This window comes from Corapipo altera, unplaced genomic scaffold, assembly GCF_003945725.1.
Source record: "Corapipo altera isolate COAL_440 unplaced genomic scaffold, ASM394572v1 2b, whole genome shotgun sequence".
In the NCBI taxonomy this organism is placed as follows: Eukaryota; Metazoa; Chordata; class Aves; order Passeriformes; family Pipridae; genus Corapipo; species Corapipo altera.
Window position 1 is genome coordinate 3,262,636 of NW_020884874.1, and position 12,635 is coordinate 3,275,270.

The 12,635-nt window shown below is 39.5% G+C and overlaps 1 long non-coding RNA gene across 1 annotated transcript in view; it reads right to left on the reverse strand.

Annotated features, from left to right (window-relative positions):
* The window catches only part of LOC113942825, a 13,600-nt gene continuing 965 nt past the window's right edge, over positions 1-12,635 (reverse strand). The window contains exons 2-3 of the long non-coding RNA XR_003526066.1: positions 10,034-10,114; positions 1-145 (exon numbers count right to left, since the gene is read on the reverse strand). This is a non-coding gene — a long non-coding RNA (uncharacterized LOC113942825). The remainder of the gene's footprint in view (positions 146-10,033; positions 10,115-12,635) is intronic.

Genomic DNA, 12,635 nt, shown 5'->3' on the forward strand with positions numbered 1-12,635 from the left:
TCTTCTTTTATTGTAAGATTAATACTCCTTAATTTAGGCTGACTATGAATCTTTTTTAAAGGTGACTAATTTTTTCCTTGTCCCCTCAAAAAGTTGTTTCAAAATCTTACTTCTTTGATAGTTAGAAATTTCCTTCCAATGTCTTCTGTTGAAGAAAATATAAAAAGGAAAAAACAAACTTTAGAATTGTATGGATGTGTAGCTTAACCTAGAATATACCAATGCAACAATTGCTTCTTTTTCTTGAGTGAAGTAGGAAAAAAAGTCCCCAAAATATTTCTCTGATGCATAGAATTTCAGATGCAGTTGCTCAAAATGAACTCATTAAACAGAAGTAGATATGATGTGGTAAATCTGAAAGGGTAAGTCAATTCAACATTCTGACCTGTGAAACGAAATGGAATTAGGATGAACTTCAGTAGCAAGATGCTGGATGTGACTGTGTTAAATATACTGTTTGAAGGAACTTGTCCATGACATATAGTGTAAAAGGCAAATCTAAACATCAGTAAATATTTTGCAGAGATCAATAAAGTTTGCTGGTAAGTAGTCAGAAGTGGTTTCATTTGAAATGTTCCAGCAAGTTTTAAGAGCTGAAATATTCCTCTGTGAACATACCTACATGTATGTATGTACACAGAGAGAGTTCACAGCATATCTGACATAGATGACATGGCATAATACATAAATACACTCATGTCTGCAGTAGACTTATTTACATGTGGCACCCAGAGTGTACAGAGAACAAAGCAGTAAGCTCAGTGCCCATCAGTATCCTATGCTACACAACTCACATACATTTCATTATTGAGCCTTTGACTGACTAAGAAGTATATTAACAGTCTACCAATTCATGTCCTAGTGTGTCTTATTCTAGTCTGTATATGCAATAAATTTTATTTTTAAAACACCTTCTATTCAAAAAACAATGATATAAAATGAACACTATAGGGGAAAAAGTATGACATGAACACTGTACACTTATCTGTGGCTGCAACTCTGAGCTTTTACAGGCATATACTCAATTTTATTACATTATATGTCTTATTTTTGGCTCTTATTGTGAATTTTCTCTCAGTTGTCTTTTGAGACAAAAAAAGGCTTTCAAAAAACTATTTTTCAAAAAATCCCCAATCTTTTTTGTGCCAGAAAATCAAATACACAAACCTGATACTTTATGGATGTGATACCATTGCAGTATTTTTGTGGACACTTTACTCACGCTTCAGACTGTCATATCTCCACAACTCTGATAATACACCTGATGCAGATGCCATTTACTCATTTCAGCAACATATTAAGGAAAAAAATCCTAGTGCGTCACGGCAGCAATAATGTTACTGGGGAGTTTGAGTGGTGGATGACAAGCAGAATGAGACACCTAAAACTCTACCTCAAGGACAAAAAGCAGCATCTCTGATTTCAGGATAGCTTGATGTTTAGCTGAAAAATTCTTCTTCCCTTGCCTTTTTTTTTTTAACTGAGAATGAACATGATCCATTTGTGCAGTAGAAAGGATGGAAAAGGGAATAATTTCTTAAACATCCTGGTTACATTTTTATTGCTCATCTAAGTTAAAGAACCCGTTTTTGTATAGTCTAAGCAAAATTTTATTTGCCTAAAGACTATGATAGGCTATGCTTTATTTTCGACGGATCTAGTGATATCTATGAGTAATGTTGATAGTCTATTTTTGCAAAAGTTTCACGAAGTGATGAGGAATTGTTTCTGTTAACATCATTTCTTAACATACCTTTTTCTTGGGTTTGGCTCAACACTGGTCTTATATCAGGGCAATCAGTGACTGCAGATTGCTTCAGAAAACAGAAATAGCTGCGTTGCTGACACCAGCATCCTCCTTCAAGGAGGACCTTTAAGAAATAAGACCAATGACTTTAAAATATAAAACTTTGGACCTTTAGAGAACAAATGAGTCAGTTTAAATGTTCTGCATATGTAACTCAGGGTATGAAATGGTTCACCAACGGTGGAGACTGCAGCTGTCTGTCCTAATTACGGTATTTAAATGCATTCTCTTTCATGGCCCTATTTTTACAAATTTACAGATTTTCAAATTTGTAAGAATTGATAGGTTATCAGCCTTTAGCAAACCATCAGTGCATTCGTGTTTCTCTCAATTATACATAATTTCTTCTTACTAAATCCCCTGTGTTTTATTTGAGAATTACCTTATTTATTGTGAGCCAACAATACATCGAATTCTGTGTGCACTGGCATATTATCTTGTTGAACCATCCAATTAAATATGATAATGTTGAATACACTGACATAGTTAAACACTCAGGTGAATGAGCAATTCACTGTGAAGTGCAAAAATATTTAAAGTCATCTGTGTGCCTTCAAGCAATCTGTTTTATGTAAGAGAACACTTCAGGAGTCAGAGAATGATATGTCTTAAAAGACAAAAATATTGCAACTTTCAAAGCATAAACTACATGGCTGAAAACTATAGCTTTTGAGAAGATTGAAACCCCAAATAAAGAAGTGAAGCACACTATTTTATTGTCCGAGTAATAGGCACAAAAGTAATGCCTTACAGTCAACTTGAAATCATAACATGAATTAGTAGCAATATTTTGGACTCTGGATTATTTTATTTTCGTTCTGGAGTAAAGAATCACATTTATCTGATGTGAATGTTTATTTCTGGAGAATACCCCACTGCAGAGGGCTGAGAGGTTTTCTGTGAGATTATGTAAAGTAAATATGTCCCGAGGTGAAACTTTTGCATCTAAACTAATGTAATTCTCCATTGAAGAACATACCTGTGAAACTTAATGAGAAACTAGTGTTACATGCTCAGGACATGGAGTTTCAAAAGTCTATAACTAAATCACATCAAAACCAATTTTCTCCAGAACACTCAAAAGCACTTCTCCTTAGCACTGTTTTCCTGCCAAATTTAAACTTTCATCCCCCAGCTGTTTTGGCTGTAGAATGATTATAAAAAAATGTGATGATAATTGTTTACCCTCAAGAGTGTCTTTCCTCAATTTTTACATACTTGAAAAGCCTAAACTTTTTTCTCCTTCAAACTTTGGAAAAGAATTAAGAAAAACTACAGGCAAAGTCAAACAAATAAAAAAAAAACAAACCTGAAAAAAAGCCCAATGCATATTGGCCAAAAGTAGAAGTTTGAAAACTTCAGTCTGAGTTGAAAGGTTCAAGAATTATTGAATACTGATGTCATCAGGTTAGTCTACAAGCCATTATTCAATTTGATACTCAGCTATTACTTCTACTGCTATTGATTATTTTACTACGGAAGGAGTGCTGGATTGAATTCAATTGGCAGATGGTCACTAGGCATTCCAGTTGGAATGAAACCAAAACCACTGGCTCCCCAATTTTTTCCACAACTTGTAAAGTATCCCAAAGACCTTATTTAAAAGTGGGACATGGGTTTTAGTTTCACTTAAAACTGTGGGGAAAAAAAATTTCACATTTAACTCTCAAAAAGGATTTACTTAATGGGGCAAAGTCTGTGATTATTTTATGGATTTTCTGAGAAGTAAAGGAAATCTGTAGTTTTAACATAAAATATGAAAGGAAACATGATGTTTGTAACTAGATACTGTTGAAATGCTTTATCCAAGTCTTATATTCAAAATGAAACCTTTGCTGATATAGGAACCTATGCAAGAAACATCAGTTGAGAAGAAAACATTAAGTTATTACTCATCTGTTTGCCATACCATGTCATTTTTTCTCTAGAGGACATTTTCCAACATCTCACATATAGGATAAGAGATTTTTATGTTCATCCAGCATTTCAAGGCAAACTCGAAAAAGAGAAACAATTTAGTCTTAGCACATAGTTTCCGAGACTCTAAAAGCAGATGAATTTATTTTCCTAACCTTTCTGTGTTTGTAATGGAAAACAACTCTTCTGTTACTATAATATAATCCATTTTTTGACCATTTGGCCATGTATTAACATTTTTCTGACACTGGAGACCTTTCTCCACTCCTTATTCAACAGTCCTTGTTCCTGTACAATCTATTTTAGTAATGCAAAACCTGTAAGGAACTTGGGGCTAAGCATCTGCAGTTGCTTTAGTTTGAAGGTTGTACTAATCTCTGGGAATATGCTAACATCATTCACTTCAGATATAACCCCTGCATAAGTATGATGGAAAAAGGTTTCACATAAATACATGCTGAAAAGATAAAACAAGTTTTCAAAAAATCTTGGGAGGAGAATGCATTCTGAAGGTGTTGAGAGGGAAAAAAAGAAACAAGTTTACTGAAACATTGCATAACTAAATGATTCATACAATAGAGATCATGTCAACAAAGACTGTGCTTGTAAAATTAAAAGCCATTTCAATTCATGTTCACTTAACTAAGATTATGCAAAGTGTACCATTAAAGCCCTTTCTATTGTGGTCTATAATTTATAATATCATAATGCCTAGGAGTCCTAGTCACATAGTAAAGCACCACTGTGCACCTCGTTGTGCAGCCAGGGAAAGAAACTGTATTTTAACACTGCCTCTGATAAATGTATGCTCTTGAAGTATGGATAGATACTAACCAATTAAAACACGCAAACTTTTAGGAGAGGTGTGTTAGGCAATCATCTCACATAGGAACCTAGGAATTACTGTATTCAACAAAATCAAGAGTACACTAGTTTGTTTCCAGAAATAGTGCTGCATGACCTAGCAAATGGTATAAGAATCAAAAAACAAAGCCCTTCAAATTTAAGAAATTAATAACTATGCAATTTTCTGTACAGTCATATTATTTCCATATTTACTTAGTCTGACCTCCTGTCAATACTTTGACATTAGCGCATTCAGTTCTGTGCTGTTGTTTTACCTATTGTTCCTTTCTTTGTTATTTGCATACATGTATAACATTCATGCTTAGGGTATGCACCATGGGTGCCCAGCCCCCCCGGCATGCACCACGGGCGCTCGGCTCCCTCCGGCGCCCTCGTGGGAGAGAAGAGGGAGAACCTCGGACCACACAGAGGTTTGGCGGTCTGGTTTGGGGGAGGGGTGGGATGTCGGGTGGGCCGTGGGGGTCCTCGGGGCAGTCCCGTATGGAGTGTATGGTGTGTCGCAGGTGAGCAGTGCATGGGAAGATCTGTGGTAACATGACGGGGGGAGGATAAGGTCAGGGTGGATAGTGAGTTCATCTGAGGGGTTGGGAGGTCTCAACCAGGCTGGGTCCTTGGGAAGCACCAATGCCCCGGGTGGGTGCGGGGGCTGGAACGATTTGTTTTTGGCTCACCTGCGGCTACTGCCCAGGTTCAGTATGTCTTGGATATATTTACTGTGTCCTGAATGGATGGTCAGGACAAAGAGATATTCCTGGGTATTTCCCTGAGATTGTGCGTAGACGGGTGGCAGAAAAGTAGGAGAGTGAATGGCTTGCCCCAATCCGCTTTAGTGGAAAGAAGCCTGTGTACCCCTTCGCGGTTGCGAGCTATGCTGGTGATGGTACATGCCTTCAGCAGGGTCTCCCATGCCAGACAGGTCAAAACCACACGGTCAAACACAATATATCCATGGGCAGGATGAGTCCGCTAGCCTTCTGGTAGTCATCCTAGGAGAAGGACAACTCTAATCCCAAACTGGGGCAGATGGAGCTCACTTAGCCCTGTAAGGCCATCCATCTAAGAGAAGGTCACTCTAATCAAACCTATGTCCTGAGGACCTCACTACCACTGTCCAAGCTCGCTCAGCCCTGACAAATGAACCTTAGGATTAAAGGGTGGGCCCAGTTCCGCGCATACTGCATCTCACCTAAAAAATCCATTGTGCAGGCTCGAAGGCCTTACCCACATTCTCAAAGCCCTGTAGTGATGGGTGAGGATCGAAACGGCAGGTGAAAGGTGCACTGGAAGCCACAGACCCAACCCTGCATGCAGGCAGTTCAGGATATTGGTCATTTGAGACTGACCGGAGATGACAGTCTCTTGGGGCAGCACCCTGAACGACCAAGCAGCCTTTTTGAGGACAGCCCTGCTTGCTCCACTCAGAGAGGGGCCTAGAAAAGGAGGCCTAAACAAAGCTCATCTCCACATTTCACCCGGTTGGTTAACCACGGCCAATGGGAATCTTCTCCTAATGTGGTCACACAAAGATCAAGAGACAAAGGCATACACCTGCCTCCAAAGCTGACTCTAGCTGCTGGAACATCAGAACCATGCTTGATTCTGAGAATAGTGGACGCCCAGAGCGTTGCTCTACCCTAATCACCCAAAAACTATCACGTCTCAACATCGACATAGCTGCTCTCAGTGAAGTTCGCCTTCACGAGGAAGGCAGCCTTAGAGAACACTGTGCCGGTTACACACCCTTCTGGTCAGGTAAACCCAGAACCGAAAAGCATCTCTCGGGAGTTGGCTTCATGATCAAAAACTCTATTGTTCCTAAATTTGAAAATCTGCCAACTGGTCATTCTGACTGCATTATCTCCCTATGACTTCCACTACACAACAAGCAACATGTTGTCCTCTTTAGTATATATGCTCCAACTCTCCAAGCTAACCCTGCCGAAAAAGATAAATTTTACACTGACCTGCGCCACCTTACCCAAAAGGTTCCTGCAGATGATAAGATCATTACCCTTGATGATTTCAATACCAGAGTAGGAAAGAACTTTGAAGCCTGGAAAGGAGTATTAGGCAAGCATGGTGTTGGAAACTGCAATGATAATGGTCGCCTTCTGCTAGAATTCTGTGCAGAGCAACAGCTCACCATCACTAATACTATCTTTCAACAGAAAAATAGTCTGAAGACAACCTGGATGCATCCTAGATTCAAGCATTGGTATCTCATTGATTATGTCATGGCGTGACGGAGAGACTTTCGCGATGTCCACCATCCCCGCGTGATGCCCAGCGCAGAATGCCAAACAGACCATCGACTTGTATGCTGAAAACTTAACTTCAATCTTAAGTTCAAACTTAACGGGGCACTATCCCAAGGAGGAGACTCCAAGTTAACAATCTCCAATCAGCCACAGTGAGAGACAGATTCCAGGCAAATCTTCAAACTAGGCTCGAAAATCATTCTATAGATTCTATAGATCCCTCTCCTGAAACACTCTGGTACCATATTAAAAACAGGATCAAGGAGTTCTCTGAAGAATCCTTAGGGTTCTCCTTCAAGAAGAACAAGGACTGGTTTGATGAAAACAATCAAGAGATCCAGGAATTGTTGAGGAAGAAGAGAACCGCCCACCAAGCACACCTTGCACTACCTTCCTGTCATGTAAGAAAAGCAGCCTTTTGTCTTGCATGCAGCAAGCTCCAACAGAAACTCCGTGACATCCAGAACAAGTGGTGGATCAATCTAGCTGAAAAAACTCAATTATGCACGGATACGGGTGATCACAAAGGATTCTATGAGGCCTTGAAAACAGCATATGGGCCTACATACCAAGCACAGATGGTCAAACGCTTCTGACGGATAAAACCTCCATTCTAAATCGATGGTCTGAACGCTTTCAGACTCTCTTCAGTATTAGCCATGTTCAAGACTCAGCAATTGAGTACATCATACAACAAGCGGTGAAGAATGACTTGGATGCTGCCCCCACTTTAGGAGAAACCCTCAAGGCCATACAGCAGGTGAAAATTGGCAAGGCAGCTGGGGTTGATGGAATTCCACCCAAAGGAATTCCATGGGGGCCATGCACTCCATGCTAAATTTCATGAGTTTGTGGTGCGCTGTTGGGAACTAGGTGAACTACCATCAGACCTCCGTGATGCAGTCATCATCACTTTGTATAAGAAGAAAGGAATTAAATCAGACTGTTCAAATTACCATGGTATTACTCTGCTCTCCATTGCTGTCAAAATTCTGGCAAGAATATTTTTGAACAGATTAATACCCACTATAGCAGAAGGAATTCTACCTGAAAGCCAATGTGGTTTCAGAGCCAACAAGAGTACCACATGGTACTTGGTCTCAGACAACTGCAAGAGAAGTGTAGGGAACAGAATAAAGGTCTCTATGTAAGCTTTGTTGACCTCACCAAGGCATTCAATACTGTGAGCAGAAAAGGTCTATGGCAGATTTTGGAATGTTTAGGTTGTCCCCCCAAGTTCCTTAAAATCATCTCACTTCATGAGGATCAGCATGGCCAAGTCAGATATGGTGATGCACTTTCTGAGCCCTTTCTAATTACCAATGGCGTGAAACAAGGCTGCGTTCTTACACCAACCCTATTCACAGTCTTTTTCAGCAGGATGCTCCAAAGGGCCACAGCAGACCTCGAGGATCGGGACAGTATCTACATCCGATATCGTACTGATGGAAGCCTATTCAACCTAAGGCAGCTGAAGCCCCACACTAAGACCTTAAATCATCTTGTCCGGGAGCTGCTTTATGCTGATGACGCCGCCCTTGTTACCCACACAGAAGCAGCTCTGCAGCATTTAACATCCTGCTTTGCAGACGCTGCTGAGCTCTTTGGGCTGGAAGTCAACTTAAAGAAGACAGAAGTTCTCTATCAACCTGCACCTCAAGAAGTCTTCCATCACCCCCATATCACCATTGGCCAATCAGAGCTTAAATCAGTCCAGTAGTTTAATTACCTAGGTAGCCTCATCTCCTCGGATGGTAAGATTGACGGGGAGATAGACAACAGGTTAGCAAAGGCATATAGTGCTTTCAGAAAACTCCATAAAAGACTATGGTGTAATAAACACTTGAAGAAAAGTACCAAGATCAGTGTTTACAAAGCCATTGTGCTGTCTACTCTCTTATATGGTTCTAAATCATGGGTCATCTACCGCCACCACCTGCGTCTCCTAGAACGCTTCCATCAACGCTGTCTTCGTACAATCCTAAATATCCACTGGTCAGATTATGTGACCAATACATCTGTTCTAGAACAAGCAGCAGTCACAAGTATTGAGGCCATGTTGCTGAGAACTCAACTGCTTTGGGCAGGACACGTCTCAAGGATGAAGGACCACCGCCTCCCTAAGATCTTTCTTTATGGTGAACTTGCCACTGGCTGCCGCAAGAGAGGAGCCCCGAAGAAAAGATACAAGGACTCCCTGAAGCAACATCTCAGCCTTGGCCATATTGATCAAATTGGGAGGTCTGGAGACACACCATCTATAACGCAGCTGTCTCCTTCGAGAACACACGCAGGATCACTCTCGAGGAAAAAAGGCAATACAGAAAGAACCGTGCCTTGCAGAATACACCATCTAAGGAGTCTTTCTGCTGTGCCTTTTGCAATCGGACATGTCTATCTCGTATTTGCCTCATTAGCCACCAGCACGCTTGTAACAAATGTGGATAGAGCCTTTCCCAAATCTTCATTCGCGAAGCCCAGCCATGATAACATTCATGCTTAATGTCTTTGGCTTCAGAGCCTGCTAGCACTCAGGCTAACTGCACATCCTAGGAAAGGGTTGAACAGGATATGCAGATGAATGAACAAGAGCCACAGAGAGAAATTTAATTGATGTGCCTTAATTTCATTAGTTTACCACTGAAGGAGGGGCATAGTAAACTACAGCTAATGGCAATATGCCAAGCATTTGTTTGGATTCTGGTGCCAAGTTAGAAGTTCCTGCCTTGGTAGACCTGTGATCGGTCTCTGTGAGCTACCCCTTTAGTTTTCAGCTTAAATTTGCATTCTTATGCCATTTTCACACAAAGAAGGTTACCACAGATGGATTCCAGATCTTCTTTTTTCCATGTCACTTCAGACCAGCTAGCAGTAATAGAGAAGGAATTTTTCTGATCTCTAAATTAATGCTTAGGCAGACCTACAGCACCACATAAGAGTGAAAGAATGAGAGAGAAATTCTACTGTGATTTTTGGTTATTAGTTTCTTAATCCTAAGATTTATGTAACCACTTAAAAATATTTCAGCCATATAGAGTAGTGTGTGCAGTTTTGAGCCCCACAGCACAGGAAAGGCATTAAGATTCTGGAGCACTTGTCCCATGCAAAATGACTAAGAGAGTTGAACTTGTCCATTGTGGAGAATATGTAGTTTCAGTAGCCCTAGCAGCAGCCCTCTCTGTACCTATGGGGTAGTAATCAAGAAGACTAATCCAGGTTCTTTGCAGCAACACATTGGTTGGAAGATGAGAGGCAAGGACCCAAACTGGAACAAGAGAAGAGAAAAGGAAAAGCATTTTCACCATGAATACAGTAAAGTAATAAAATAAGCTACCTGGAAAGCAGCCTCCAAGCTCCATCCTTGGAGGTTTTCATGACATGGTGAGACACAACCAGCCTTGAGCAACCTCGCTTGACATCAGAGTTGGCCCTGCTGTGAGCTAAAGGTTGGGCTAGAACCCTCCTGAGGTCTCTTCCAAACTGAATTTTCCTACGGTGCTCTGACCCTAAATGAGGATTTGAAGCACGTACCCATATTAACAATCCAACTGAAAACTGGCACAACACAGATCTTACTCAATATTTGACCCTAAAGACCCAAACAGCATAGGATAATAAAAGTAGGCAGTACAGGCCAAAAATTTTTTATATTTTATATATATATATTTAAAATAATGACACTGTTTCAGAAAGGAATTGTGCTAGGCATAGGGATAGGCTAGACAGACTATACAACTATGCTGTATTCCTTCCTAGCACCTAACTGTGCTTTTAGATACAGTAGATTCTTTAGAGGTGGTTCTCTTGTCTTTGACACACTGCTTTGACACATTGGTCAGTGTAGGTACATCTGAAAAAATAATGAGATTTTTGAAGTGTAAATACCTATTAGTCACCAGTGCTCTTGGAATTTCAAGGAGCAGGGTACCCAAAAATCTACATCTTGGCCCTCTGAGAAACTAAGTGGTCTTATGCTTCCAAAGCATTTAGACTGTCATGAGAACAACACTAGTAGACTTTCAGATAAAAAGTTTCTACAGTATATTAAAATTCAGCATGCTGCATTATAAGTTTAGTAAATATGGTGATGAGTACATAAATTCATTAAAAAAAAGTTTGTTTAAAGTTTATTAAGGATTTAAAATGAAAGAAAGCATTGTGTTTCTGTTGTAGTGCCAATCATTTATTTTTGATGCTGTGGAATATTGTATGAAATATATTTTCAAGAATGCCTATTTGGATTTGATCTTCCTCACTGGAACTTCAGAAAGGACCAACGTCCTGCCTGATGATGATTAGCACAGAATACAGTTTGCTGTTTTATGGGAAACCTTTATTGCAGCTTATACAAACTGTTTTTCAGCCTATTGCAAACAACTATTGTCTATCAAAACCAAGGCAGACGTAACATGGAAGGACTCGGAATTAACTCCAACAGGTGTGCAAAATACATTCTGATAGGAAACAGTTTTCAGCTTTTTTTTCTTGTATTTTTTATTTCACCTCTCTCTCTTTTTTTAGTTTTGATGTTTTGTTGTTTTGTTTTTTTTTTTACTCCATACTGCAGTGTTGGCTCATGGATAGCTAGATGCAAAATGAGACTGACATGTTGGACACATGGATATCAAGGATGTGGTTTCCTTAGCAACAGTAACCACATAAAAGGTCTCAGAACTTACTCATGGGACATTTCAGTTTTTCATATAAAATGAATACTGGTGGTGAATATGATTGGTTCAATAGTACAGTGAAAGTATCACAGAACTCTTCTATTTTCTGAAACCAGATATCACAGAAGAATATTATCTTTATATCACGGAGGAGAGAAACTTGAGGACATGAGAGGCATTAAATCCAGCAGAATTTTTCTGCTTCAAAAAGTTTGTAATTGCTTACTGTTAGTTTTACCTAAGATTACAAATGTATGATCTATATCAGCAAGAAGTGAAACTGCATCAAAATCTACATACAATCAGACTGACTCAGATTAAAGCATAGCACAAAACCTGTGTGTATCTCAAAATTTTTGTCTAGAATTGTTTCAGCATTTTATAGCATTTAGGGTTTGCTTTATCTATAAATACAGCAAACAGATTTGCTAAAGACAAACCTGTTGATATAAGACTCATGTAGTAGGGTTAAAGAGAAGGAGCACAGTTCTAGACTGAGATCTGGCACTGCGAGGAAAATTTGGAAGAAAAGGTGTTTTATTTATGTGATGTAACACTGAATAAATTTGCAAAGTTCATTGAGAAATTCCAGAACCACATTGCAGAAAGGCAAAAAGATGTGCAATAAGTATTTATTTTTTTCTGATCTACCACTTTGTACCTTCTGTGGCCTGCATATTCCCATTTCCCACACTCTGCCTAATACGTGTGTATCTCAAGAAGATATGGCGACTTCCAGGAAGTCTGAAGAGGTAAATAAAAAAAAGTAGAATTCTTTCTATGTGTTCTTTGACCTTCAATTTTACTTTTTTGGCAGCAGAACAGACTGAAGAGGAACATAACTAAAATGTTGCCGTTGTCCTGAACAGAAAGTTGAATTGTCTTCACTTTGCATTCACTTAGATCAAAGAGGATATTGCAAGCAGTGTGAAGATGTAGGCCAGGGAAAACTGTACTTAAATCAAGGGATGTCAGGAGATTAGTTTATATAAAAAGCATAAAGCTGCCAATCACTTGAGCCTTTTAAATATTAGTCTATCTGCAAGGGTGGAAGAATCTTTTCAGTACAAAGGCAAAGTCTTGTAGCAATAGATAAGTGGTTCAAAACAAAGGAAA